Source organism: Leucoraja erinacea, chromosome 1, assembly GCF_028641065.1.
Source record: "Leucoraja erinacea ecotype New England chromosome 1, Leri_hhj_1, whole genome shotgun sequence".
Lineage (NCBI taxonomy): Eukaryota > Metazoa > Chordata > Chondrichthyes > Rajiformes > Rajidae > Leucoraja > Leucoraja erinaceus.
This window is the reverse complement of record NC_073377.1, coordinates 29324291-29338112: the sequence shown is the minus strand read 5'-3', so window position 1 is coordinate 29338112 and position 13822 is coordinate 29324291. Positions and strand designations below refer to the sequence as shown.

Here is a 13822-nt window from a genome sequence, read left to right as displayed (position 1 = left end):
TCAACTAATCGGAGGAAAAAAGACATGCTTGCCAAAGAGTGGAGTACAGTGAGAAGGTTCCACCAGACTGTGTTCCTGGGATGGCACGGACTGTGATCATTATGAAGAAAGACTGGATAACTTCGCTTGTCAGCTGGCTGGAATTAGAAGATTGAGGGGGATCTTATAGAAACTTACAAAATTCTTAAGGGGTTGGACAGGCTAGATTGCAGGAAGATTGTTCCCGATGTGGGGAAGTCCAGAACACAGGGTCACAGTTTTTTAAGGATAAGGGGGGAAGTCTTTTAAGGAAACCGAGACGAATGCTGCAACAAATGGAAAAACAATTTTTCACACACAAGGGGTTGAATCTGTTGAATTCAATCTGCCACAGAGGGTAGTGGGTGAGGCCAGTTCATTGAGCTATATTTTAAAGAGGGAGTTAGATTGTGGCCCTTTGTGGCTACAGGGATTCAGGGGGTATGGATAGATCGACGACAGGTCTACAGTCTACTGAGTTGCAGGATGATGCAAACCATGATCATATGTATGATGATGGCGGTGTGAAGGTCCGAATGGCCTATGATGTCTGGGGTTTTGGGGAGAGTAATGCACCTATTTTCTATTTCTATTTCTATGTTCTATGCAACAGGGATATGTCTGGCAGCTGTGTCTATGTTTTCTCTTTGGCCCAGTCTTGGTGTAGGGTTTCTGCTCTTGATTGTACTCAAGTACAGCATGATTTGACTGGATACCGCACAAGCCACAATTGTTCACAGTATCATCCAGTACACATGACACATATAAACCAATAGGCATGTATACAATAGGACAGAAGGAACGGGGGCAGTAGGGGGAAATGTGGTGTAGGACACATTACGTAAATAGAGCTGGATGCACTAAATATTAAAAAATCGTAGAACAGAGAACTTCAGATATGACGTTCTCATACTCCTGATAATCCACGCGTATCGCAGCCTTTACTTGCTCATTTTATCGGTTAAATGTGAAAGTAAAACAAAATTAGGCGCGGCTTAGTGCTTGAAATTACTTCATTGCTGTTGTCAGGCAGATTCAAAATGAGACACTCTCCGGATGTCCATCTTCGGTGTGTCCACAGATAAGGCCCCACTAGTCTGTTTGCTTATTATTAGTGTATTGGCAGCATTCCCCAGCACATACATAGACCTTTTGAACGGGTAAATATACTACAAGGTAGCGCGGAATGTTCATATTGTCGAGACTTAAAATAGCAGCAGTGGACTGTAAAGACATTAAAAAAATTGCACCTTGAACAACATTACTTAACGAATTCAAATAGCACTTATTTCAGGCAAATAGCGTTCAAGGGTGGTGATAGTTTCATCGGGTGCTCTGAAGCCAATTATATTTCCTTGATAGAAGGTTTTATTTATTCAAGTAGTCCTGAAAAATCCACACTGGGTGGTAAAGATTACAGTTCCACGGCTGCGACGAGCGGGATCTCTAACTCAAGTATCGCAACATAATACTTATACTACATAAAACTTAGATTACGACACCTGGCTTCTCTGTGACTAGCACTGGTCTGTCTCCATACGGGCCTGCTCCTGTGACGAAGGCTCATCGATCCCCTACTTCCAGATTCTTCCACATCTACACGCCGCATATCTGCACCCTCAGAGATGCAGGTGTATCTTACCGACACCCAAGGCATTCACAAGCTGTCCTCATTTTTTAGGGAACTGGGTTCCTCTCTGAAACTATAGATGAGGCTCACACAAATAAGTCTCCTCTATCTCCACAAGCACAGGGGCTCATACACACAACTCACCTCCCATCCACCCATCAATCGAAAACACAGGGCAGACTCAATCCCACCCGACTAGATCGGTCACCTTCGTAGCCACTCAACAGCCAGCTGAATAACAACACTTATCATCCTGACACACAATTTTCGACCAACCCCAACGGATCAAACACCCACTGGCCACTCTTCAACACTACTCACTCCCCTTTCGTTTTTCACAGAGACCAGTTCCCTCCGTAAGCTCCCAGGTCATATTTGAGAGTTCCCACCCAAACCAATATGCGAAAACCCACAATCCAACCAACAACCAACCAACAAACCACCACCACAACCAACCACCACAACCACACAACACCACCACATACAACACCAAACCCAACCAAACCACACGCAAACCAAAAACCCAATCCACACACCAAACCAAACCCATATACCAAATCCAGACATACCACCAGGACCAAACCACTACACAAAAACCAAACCCACACATCGCCCAACCCAGCCAAAACAAACCAAACCCAACAGACCACAAACGCAACACAATAAAAGAACCAAACATGTGGGATTTACACAGAACATCATAAAGACAGGAATACCCAAACCACACAATCAGGAAACACTCAAAACAACAAAACCACCAACAGCACAAGCACACAATTATACCAGGAATATACACTCTCATCAGGGTCTCCTCTATATTCCGTAGCTCCACTCTCATTCCCCATCCACCCATTCGAAACAAGGGCAGAGTCTCCCTTGTCCTCACCTTCCACTCTAACAGCCAGCACATACATCAGATAATCCTCCAACATTTTCACCACCTCCAACGGGATCCCACCACTGGCCACATCTTCCTATCTCCTCCCCTTTCGGCTTTCGGCAGAGACCGTTCCCTCCATAGCTCCCTGGTCAATTTGTCCTTTCCCACCCAAACCACCCCCTCCCCTTGTACTTTCCCTTGCAACCGCAGGAAATGCTACACTTGTCACTTTACCTCCCCCCCTCGACTCCATGCAAGGACTCCAAGCACTCTTTCCAGGTGAGGCAGAAGTTCACCTGCACCTCCTCCAACCTCATCCATTGTATCCGCTGTTCCAGGTGTCAACTGATCTACATCGGTGAGACCAAGTGCAGGCTTGGCGATAGCTACGCCCAACACCTCCGCTCAGTTCGCAATAACCAACCTGATCTCCCGGTGGCTCAGCACTTCAACTCCCCCTCCCATTCTGAATCCGATCTTTCTGTCCTGGGCCTCCTCCATGGCTAGAGTGAGTCCTACCTCAAATTGGACGACTCATATTTCGCTTAGGTAGTTTACACACCAGCGATATGAACATTGACTTCTCCAATTTCAGGTAGTCCTTGCTTTGTCCCTCCTTCCCCTCCCCTTCCCAGCTCTCCCACAGCCTCATGTCTCCACCTCTTCCTTTCTTTTTCCCGCCCCCCCCCATATCAGTCTGAAGAAGGGTCTAGACCTGAAACGTCGCCTATTCCTTCTCTCCATAGATGCTGCCTCACCCGCTGAGTTTCTCCAGGAATTTTGTCTACCTTTGATTTTTCCAGCATCTGCAGTTCTTAAACAAATCAATAAATGTGATCACTTTGAAATTTTAACAATTTCAATTTAAGTCCTATTTTAAACTTCAGAACTTTCAGATTCTGAGACCTGGAGAATTTTAATCATCTTTAAATAATAATTCTGTTGTTTATTTGAAGTTGCTTTTATTGAATTACTTTTATGCATGAGAGTTACATCCAACACAAATTTGCTCCAAATTGACAATTTAAGACTGGATTCTTTTGTCTTAATTAAAATGTGCAAAACTGGATTGGTTCACATTAATGTTTTGTTTAACAATGATCCCAAGAAACGGTCACAATGTATTTGCAAAGATTTGAACATAGCCACATCCATCAGTTATTTATGGTCTTGTTTAGCTTTATCTTGTGACTTTAGCCCCAGGCATTTGAATTGTTCCATGAGTTATAATAAAACCTTTCTTAGAGATTCATTATCTCATATCATTAATCTGAACTACTCCTTCAGGGACCATTTGATTTAAGCACTCTAACTTAACAGTATCTGTGATATAGTTAAAGAGTTAGGTAACAAAAAATAGTATCGGTAATTAATATTGACAGACCACTTGTCCACACTACAAAAAAGACAGAAATATTCTGTGACATATAGTTGTCTTGGGTGTGAGTATTCACTACACAGGTCAAAAGTCAGTAAAATCAATGGCTATTGAACAGGAGAACTGACAAAAGAACAGAGTTTAAATTGCCTTTGGAATGGGCTCATTTGATAATATCAGCCAGCCAACAAGGGATACTACTTTCCCAAAGGTGCCAATTTATGTTTGTTTAAGGTTTTCTGCTCTTGTTCTACACAAACAATTCTGGTCCCAATCCATGTTCCTATCCAGAAAAACAACATAATGACGCAAGTATTATCAAAGTTCTTTTGCTTATTGGTGTCAAATTTCACAATAAATACATCATTTCTAGTGTTGCTCTCAACTGAGTTTGGGCATTTGATGTCTCCTTTAAACAGTGCCTCTTTCACGTTGGGTGAGAGGGTCAAGGTTTAAAGGAGCCGTGCAGGGAAACTTTTATTACAGGGTGGGTGTAAGGGGTGGCACAGAGGTTCGGCAGTAGAGTTGCTGCCTTACAGTGCCAGAGAACGGGCTTCGATCCTGACCAAGGATGCTGCCTGTACATTCTCGCTATGAATGCATAGGTTTTCTCCAGGTGCTCCGATTTGCTCCCATTCTCCAAAGATGTAGAGATTTGTAGGTTAATTGGCTTTGGTGAAATTGTAAATTGTCTCTAGTATGTAGGATAGTGCTAATGTACTGGGTGACCAGCGTGCACGATGAGCCGAAGGATCTGTTTCCGCCCTTTATCTCTGCAGTCTAGTCTAAAGTAAAGTCTGGAGGTGGTGAGTGCCTGGAATACGCTGCCAGGGGTTGTGTTTGAGGCAGATATATTATAGGCATTTCAGAGATTTTTGAAATTGGATATGTATGGAATGGAGGGATATGGATTATGTGTAGGCAGATAAGAGTTGGTCTTGGCATAATGTTTAGCACAGACATTGTTGGCTGAAGTGGCTGTTCATGTGATGTACCATTCTAGGCTATATTATTGTATCAGGGACTGGCAGGCATGCACAGGCAACTTACACAGGAAGCAAGATGAATAATTGGACTGCTGTACCATCAGTGGCTCTCAAGACATGGATCAGTAAGAGGGCTGGTCAGGAAAGCAGTATAATTGAGAAAGATGGGTAGTTGATTTTACTCATCTTATATTTTTACATTGGCCGAGACAGTATACAATACAATACAATTTATTTGTCGTTTGGACCCCGTTGAGGTCCAAACGAAATGTCGTTTCTGCAGTCATACATACAAAACGAAAAAGACCCAAGACACAACACAATTTACACAAACATCCTTCACAGTCGCATCTTCTCCTCACTGTGAAGGAAGGCAAAAAAAACATATCTCTCCCCTGCACTACCCTCTCCCCCCCCATGTCAGAGTCAAAGACAGAATCAAAGCCCCCAGCGGGCGATGTTAAATGTCCTGCAGCCATTAAAGCCACGCCGGGTGATGCAAGGTCAAGCACCGGCTCTTGGTGTTGGAGCCCCGGCGGGCGCTCACAAATTCCCGCGGCAATTCCAAGCCGTGCGGGGCAGGCAGGTAATCTTCAACCCCGCAACTCGGGCGGGAGAAGTCGCCGTTGCGGAAGCCCCGAAAAGCGGTCTCCAACCAGGGACCCGCGGGCTCCCGGTATTTCAGTCCACAGACCTGCGGTAGGAGCTTCCAAAACTCCGGGGGTCGGGCCACAGCAGCGCTCCACCACAGCTCCACCCGCTCCGGACTCGGCCAGCTCCGTGAAGGTGAGTCGTCCGCAGCTCCGCGACTGGAGCCCCAGGTCGTTCCTGCTGGAGGCCGCTCCACGTAGCAGCCCCAACGACAACGGAGACCCGACAAAGAAAAGGTCGGGTCTCCCGTGCAGGGGAAAGAATTTAGAGTTTCCCCCCCACCCCCCACACACACATACCCCGACAAAAAATAATTTAAAAACTACATTTAAGCGAAACAGAAAATCATAAAAAAACAGACGGACTGCAGAGGCCGCTGCTGACGAGAGTCGCGCCGCCCACCGAATGTTCCTGTTGGCTTCAGATGGAAGTTAGACTGAGCTTGCGAATAAAGCTTCTGAGAAACTCTCTCTCACCCTGCCTCTCACAATTTTTGTCTAAAATTCAGGGATTTAATTTTACTTAAATCAATATTGCTTCGGAATTCTGCCAGTTGTGACAGCTGAGACAGTTACGATAGTGGCATTGAAGAAGTTTTTAGCTGGGTACATGGATATGCAGAGAATGGAGGCATATAATTCACATGCAGGCAGACCATGTGATACCATGTCAAAGGCCTTGCTAACATTCAGTTAGATAACGTGCACAGCACATCTACAGTAACACTTACAACTTCAATGTGTCTACCAACTTCTTATACAATGAGTTCCACATCATTACATAGAAGTAGAAGGTCAAATAAAACTTATCGTGGACAAATGTAAGATTGTGTACATTAATTTAGTTTAGTTTAGAGATACAGCATGGAAACAGGACTTTTGGACCACTGAGTCCCCGCCGACCATCGATCCCCGGATTCCCCGCACATTAACACTATCCTACACACACTAGGAAGAATTTACATTTACACCAAGCCAATTAACCTACAAACCTGTACGTCTTTGGAGTGTTGGAGGAAACCAAAGATCTTGGGGAAATCTCATGCAGTCACAGGCAGAGAACGTATAAAATCTGTACAGCATCCGTGGTCAGGATTGAACCCAGATCTCTGGCACTGTCAGCGCTGTAAAGCAGCAACTCGACCACTGCGCCACCATGCTGCCCCTAATACATGAAAAATGTACACAGTAAATGGTTGTTCACAGTAAAAGGAAAGGCTAATATTGATTGCTTTAGAAAAAGTATCCAATTGGTATGAAACTATTATCAATAGGGCTATTGAAAGATTGAGAGCTTGTCAAGAACATTAATTATGAACCAACACAATTTACTTTAACCAAAAACCTCAAATATGATGTGTAAGAAAGAACTGCAGATGCTGGTTTAAATTGAAGGTAAACACAAAATGCTGGAGTAACTCAGCGGGACAGGCAGCATCTCTAGACTGAAGAAGGGTCTCGACCCGAAACATGACCCATTCCTTCTCTCCAGAGATGCTGCCTGTCCTGCTAAGTTACTGCAGCATTTTGTGTCAACCTCACCTATAAGTCATATTCAGATTGTTATGCGTGATTCTGCGCATACCACCCTTGAAAAATATATCAAAGGCAAGTTAGAAAAGAGTGATATACTACCTTGATATCAATAAAACCTACATTTCATTTACTTAGAATAAAAAGAGAGGATTTGAGTGGTTTGAAGACCAGGCCACTACATGACTCATTTGAAAGTGTGTAAGAGTATAAAGGAAGATAGAGAAAATTGATGGGTTTGTGATTGAAGTTAAAGAGAGTCAGGCTAAGCCAGTTGTTAGATTTCCTTTCAAAGTAATGTAGGGAAGATAGGAAATACTGGATTTGCCAGTGTTTGAAGGTTGGAGGTCATGGAAGGTGCATAATTGAAGAGCAGGTGTAGTGGGGTGACACAGTGGTGCAGCGGTAGAGTTGCTGCCTTACAGTGCCGGAGAGCCGGGTTCAATACTGACTATGGGTGCTGTTTTATAGAGTTTGTAGTTCTCCCAGTGACCACATGGGTTTTCTCCGAGATCTTCGGTTTCCTCCTACACTCCAAAGAAGTACAGTTTTGTAAGTTAATTGGCTTGTTATAAGTGTACATTGCCCCTAATGTGTGTAGGATAGTGCGATAGTGCTGGGATTACTGGGTTGGTGCGGACTCGGTGGGCTGAAGAGCCTGTTTCCACACTATATCTCCAAACTAAACTAAACTAAACTAAGAGGAGATAAGGAAGGAATAGGTGTGAGATGTGAAGCCAAAGAAAGGAATAGAGGTGAAGGGGAATTGAGGAAGGGAAAAAGGAGAAATGGGTACATATCTAGGAAGGCACAGGGAGGAGATGGGGGTGCAGGGACAATGAAAAGGTGGGGTTGTTTATAGCTTAGTTCTCCAATTTTAGGTAACTAACATACCATTGGGTTATAAGCTACCCAAACGGAACATGAGGCACTGTTGCTCTAGTTTGCATGTGGCCTCACTCTGGCAAAAGAGGAGGCCCAGGACAGAAAGGTCAGTATGGGAATGGGAAGGGGAGTTAAACTGGTTAGCAACCGGAAGATCCAGCAGGCCCTGGCGAACCAAGCATAAACGTTCAATGAAATGGTCACCCTGTCTACGATTGGTCTCATCAATGTAACAGGGGCCAGATCAGGAGCACCAAATGCAGTAGACAGGGTTAGAGGAGGTGCATGCGAGCCCATGTCTCACCTGGAAGGGCTGCTGGGGTCCCTGGATGGATGTGAAGGAGGAGACACAGGGACAGGTGTTACAACTCCGGTGGCTGCAGGGGAACATATGTGGAGAAGGGATGGCATGGGTAGGAAGGGTGAGTGAATCAAGGAGTTGCAGCGGGAGTGGTCTCTGTGTAAACTGGAAAGAGGTGAGGATGGGAAGATGTTACTGGTGGTGGAATCCCTTTGAGGTTGCCGAAAATGTCAGAGAATGGTATGTTGAATGCGGAGTTAGGTGGGGTGGAAGGTGAAGACCAGAGGATCTCCATCCTCATAATGTCAGGAGACTGAGCTATGGTATACTGAGGAAATGCAGGTGGTGGATCCATCTACAACAGCATGTTGGAGGAAAGCATGTTTACTAAAGAAAGAGCATATCACAGTGTGGAAAACCTCATTTTGAGAGTAGTTACGGTGGAGACTGAAAAATCCAAAGTAGGAGTTAGTGTTTTTAACAAGAGGCAGTGTGGCAGGAAGTGTAGGCCAGATAACTATGGGAGGCTGTAGGTTTATAAATGTGAGTAGGATATGTGAAAATGGGAAGGCTGTGGCCTAACGTTTGGAAGAAGATAGGAAAAGTAGATTGACACATCTTGCCACAAACAAGGCAAAGACTTTTAGTTATATAGAGATAGTCTGGCCCCTGATGGAAACCGAGAGATCAAGAAAGAGGAGAAAGGTGTCAAAGATAATCTAAGGGAATTTGAGGGCAGGTGGAAGTCAGTGATAAATTTAATGAAATCAATGTGTTCTGCACGGGTGCAGGAGGTAGTCCCGATGCAGTCATCCATGTAGCAGAGAAAGAGTTGGGGGACAGTTCCAGTGTATGTTTGAAACAAGGACAGTTCACTGTAACTAACAAAAAGGCAAGCATAGTTGGGGCCCATGTGAGTTCCCATGGCTACACCTTTAACTGGAAGAAAGTGAGAAGAGTCAAAAGATAATTTGCGTAGAAAGGAACTACAGATGCTTGTGTATACCTAAGATAGACACAGTGTGCTGGAGTCATAAGGTCACAAGTGATAGGAATAGAATTAGGCCATTCAGCCCATCACATTTACTCCGCAATTCAATCTTGGCTGATCTATCTTCCCTCCTAACCCCGTTCTCCAGCCTTCTCCCCATAAGCTCTATTAATCAAGAATCTATCTATCTCTGCCTTAAATACTGTATATCCACTTGCCTCCTCAGCCTTCTGTGGCAAAAAATAGTAAGATTAAACGAGAACTTACCAGTTTGAAGTTTGATCTGTATTTTATGAGGAGTTACGATGAGGGATTTCGTGAAGAACCCCGCTTCCACGCATGCGTGTCATACTTCAAAGCAGCGGTGTGAGGTCACAGGAACCTATAATGATCTAACATAGTAAGATTATCAAAGAGATACCAGTTTTTGATATGATCATACGAGGGTGGGAGCGGAGGGCACGAAATCCCTCATCGTAACTCCTCATAAAATACAGATCAAACTTCAAACTGGTAAGTTCTCGTTTAATCTTACTATTTTTTGCCACAGAAGGCTGAGGAGGCAAGTGGATATACACTTTTTAAAAATTTGAGAATCATAACCCTGTAACCTATCGGGCAAATTATTTTGTTGAACCTAAAATGTTTTGTTAATACAATGATGGCTCCAAATAAACTGGTTTATTATACAACCTGTGGAAAAACCCTTTTTTAAAATGACCCTCCTGCCATTCTGAGGATTTGGTCTGTGGGTACCTGTACAATATTGCTGCGGATGTTGCTGCAGTCCTGGTAGAATGAGAGTTGGAACATCAGTGTCTATTCCTGCCATTTTGAGCCACCTTGATATAGTTTGAGTCGTGACCCTATCATGCAGTTTCTTGTAAGAGATAAACAACTCCATACTCTGACCTCGAATGTTCCGAGTATATGCTATGTATTGTTAGATGTGTCTTGTTATACACAGTCGTTTGCCATATGGGTGTACCATAAAATCAAACCCTAGACCCGAGGAACCCGATCTGTTTTCTTTTATTAAATCCTGTATGACAACACCAGTTTCTCGGCGAGATGATCAGGGAGTCCAGGCTCTGTTTGCTTAATGGCTGGACTTGTTGTGCGGTAAATAACACCATGAGCATAACCACCTTCCTGGTCTGTTACTGAGGTGACAACGCTGTTATGAGCTACAAGCTCCTCAGCATGTTGAGAAAACGACACCCACGTCCCAGATTTCGGAGTACCTGGTTTGCTTACCAGGGGTGCGCTCCCACCACGTGCCGTTCCGATCCTTGTGATAGGTAATTGGAGAGTGCACTTGTGGCACTATTAATGGCACTGTAGCTCCATCGATTATCCTAATGGAGGCTTGTTAAAAATCCCAATACGGCCAGAATGTTTTTGGCCTTTTGGTCGAGATTGTTGTCCAAGCAGTATATGCCCCATTTCTTGATGTGTCCAAGGTACTGCTTCCGTGTTGACAGTCTTAGTGCAGATGAGATGAGATTCATCGTCCTGTCTGACAGTGTAGTGGGTCTGTTAGACTCTACAAATCAATAAATCCATAGTGTTATGGCATGGAGTCTCCAGTCACTGGATAAATCAACAATTTTTTTTTTTTTTTTTTGCAATGTTCATAGGGAACATGGTTCTAACACCATCCCCTGTAAGACTGAAAACCATGATTGAGAAGGTCAGTCGGGTATTCTGAAAATTCCAGATGCCGAGTGTGGTTGAATTTACCCTAGTACCCCATTGATGGGTCCGAACGGGGGAAAACCTCACCCTATGGCTTATTTACATAACAATGCCAAGCTGGTTTACGAATTTTAGTACATAATATTGGGGCTAATGATTGTCCCTTTTGTAAGCTCTATATTGCCAAAGTTCCTCTATTGAGTCAATGCCTGCCATATAGAAACCCGTAACTGACACCAAGTCTTTATCAATAATAAGAGCATCCATCTTAAAATGAATATCTAGAACAAATGTGTTTAGGGTTAAATCAATGATAATCCTGCAACCCTACTCTATTTTATTTTAATAAATACGTTCAATCCAATCTTTCGTGTACAAATCTTGTAGCACCATGTGGGTTTTAGATTGTTTGGTTTATGTAAGGACAAAATGCCCTTCTGGTGTATGATGTACTGTGGTTATTGGGATGAGAAAAAACCCTATCAGATTAGCCTGAATACTGCTGAGATTATATGAATCTGTAGTGATTATATACCATACATAACTGTAGTGTTGCAACCTCCCCTACCCTCGTAGGTCCCTATTTTAACAGAAGAAAATAAGGTTCTGGTTTAATATTTCTTGTTCGGGGTTGTGTGGGAGGTTTAGGCTTCCGCATCTTCCAGAGTGGCCGCCCTGGCCATACCCTAAAACGGATCCTGCAGGTTATATTGATTTCTGACACTGCTACTGGTATGAGCCACATTTTTTATGGCCTTGCCTGTGGCTGGTATCATGCTCCAAAATAGGCCCTTGCGCTGGCCTTAATGAGCCCCAGTGTCTTGGCTTAGTCCACACACGGTTCTTTGTTTGCAAATGGTAGCATTTTTGGGGTCCTAGTGCTGGCTGAATGGCCGCCTTCCACTTGTAGTTCAGGTCATATTGCATATTATTAAACAGATCTAGTGCGTCTTGATGGTCTTTGGTTACCTACGTTTAGTCCAGGGTGCGGGTGTATGCTATGATGCCTTCCGTCAATCCCTTGAAGGTTCTCTGGATCTTGAGGTCCTGGTTCCTGATGTTCGTCCATATGCTGCCAAATGCATTGGTTTACACTGGGCACCTGTAATGCCTCACCGTTGCCAGGTGGCAGATGTCTGGCCAGTGTTTGTAAATTTTTTTTTTTTTTTTTTTTCCCTGTTGACGTTTGTGGCCAGACATATAGTAATACTATTGCCATCCTGGATCCAAGTCTACCCATGTTTGACTTGGCTAAAGTAATCAGCCACCATGTCCAGCAGAGTCCCTGCTGTGTTAGGATCATGGGACGCTGTATTACCAGGCTCTGGCCCATCAGGGTCCTGCCTACTCTTTTTTATAGAGTTAGAGATCTCTAGGGTCCCGCACGGGGTACCCATGTGGGCTTAACTGCTGCCCACTTGTCTTTTGTTCTGCGGACCCCTCTTGCAAGTCAACCCAGAACTGACCCACAGTGCTCCCCTCTGATGGGGTAGAAGCATTGTGCAGCCCTCAAAGAGGTACTGCTGTGGTTTTATCACGTTGGAGCAAGGCTCCATACACCGCTTCTTCCCGCTCCAGCCCTCTCGGGCGCTGGTTGCCGGCGGTTTTATGCAAAGTCGGACCCTTCTGAGTCCACTACCTTGTTTAATTTGTGTCTAGCCTACCGCTCGGTCACATGGATCTGGCCGGTGCGGGGCCGACATCGGGCACAGCTGATCCCACTACGGTTGATCCAAGTGCCGCTGGCTCCACGGTCCTCCTTCTCCAGTTTTGTCCTTCCTTCCGCGAAGTGGATATGGCCGGTGAGGGGGATAACTGGCACAGCTGCTTCCATCTATTCCTTTAACCTGGCTTCAACGCTCTCAGCACTCCTGGCTGCTCCTTTATCTTAGACCCCTGGGACCGACCCCCGTACTGACGGTACTGGTCCCTAGTGGTCGTTGCAGCCGGCCAACCCCACTCTAATGCCCTCAATTCTGGGCACTCCTACTTATATGGTCCTTAGCTAAGGGACATATAAGACATTAAAACTGAAGATAACAGCTACTATAGTTTTTATTTAATATATATGGTCCGTAGATAAGGGGTGTATCAGATATTAAACTGATAAGAACAGATACTACACTTGATCTTAGCCAAAAAGCCAAGAAGCGATTATTGTAACTAAAACCCCGATGGGACTGACCCTGGTACTCACATACTGGTCCCTTGTAGTAGATTGCAGCCAGTCAACTGCGAAGTCCTTTGCTGTCGAGAAATGAACTTTCTCACCATGCTGGAGCGAAGTTGGGCACAGGTGTTTTTCCCTCTCCGGGAATCGATGTGCCCATGCTGCTCCTGCCGTTGCCAGCTCCTCACGAAGTGCCAGCTGCCACTGCTGCTGCCTGTGCTGCTGCCGCTGCCTGTGCTGCTGCCGCTGTCTGTGCTCCTGCAGCTGTCAGTGCTGCTGCAGCTGTTAGTGCTGCTGCAGCTGCCGGCTCCCACTGCTGCTGCCGCTGCCGCTGCCGCTCCTCCGTGGTTCTCCCGCCGGCCTTACATGGACCTGGTCCATGTCTGCACCTAGAAGGTAAGTTGAAGGAAACGCAGGGTCTCTTACCTGCTGTTCCCGACTTTCCTTCTCCCGCCGGTGACCGTCGTTCCCTGTGTCGGGTTCGAGCCGCTTGGACCGACCCCGGTGTTCACGGGCCTGGTCCTTCGCGGCAGTTCCGCAGCCGGTAACCCCGGCTGTACCTATGGATCCCCTGGACCCTGGGCCTTACCTTGTGAAGAAGGTTTTCAGCCCGAACGTCCCGTTCCGACTCCATAAGTGCCGCTGCACTCGCTGAGCGTTCCGAGCCCCTCGCTGGTCCGAGCTGTCTGTCCCGCAGCCCCT

At 45.3% G+C, this 13822-nt stretch overlaps 1 pseudogene; it reads right to left on the bottom strand.

Annotated features, from left to right (window-relative positions):
• Positions 1-12997: 12997 nt before the first annotated feature.
• Positions 12998-13105, bottom strand: LOC129705092 (U2 spliceosomal RNA; annotated as a pseudogene).
• Positions 13106-13822: the final 717 nt, after the last annotated feature.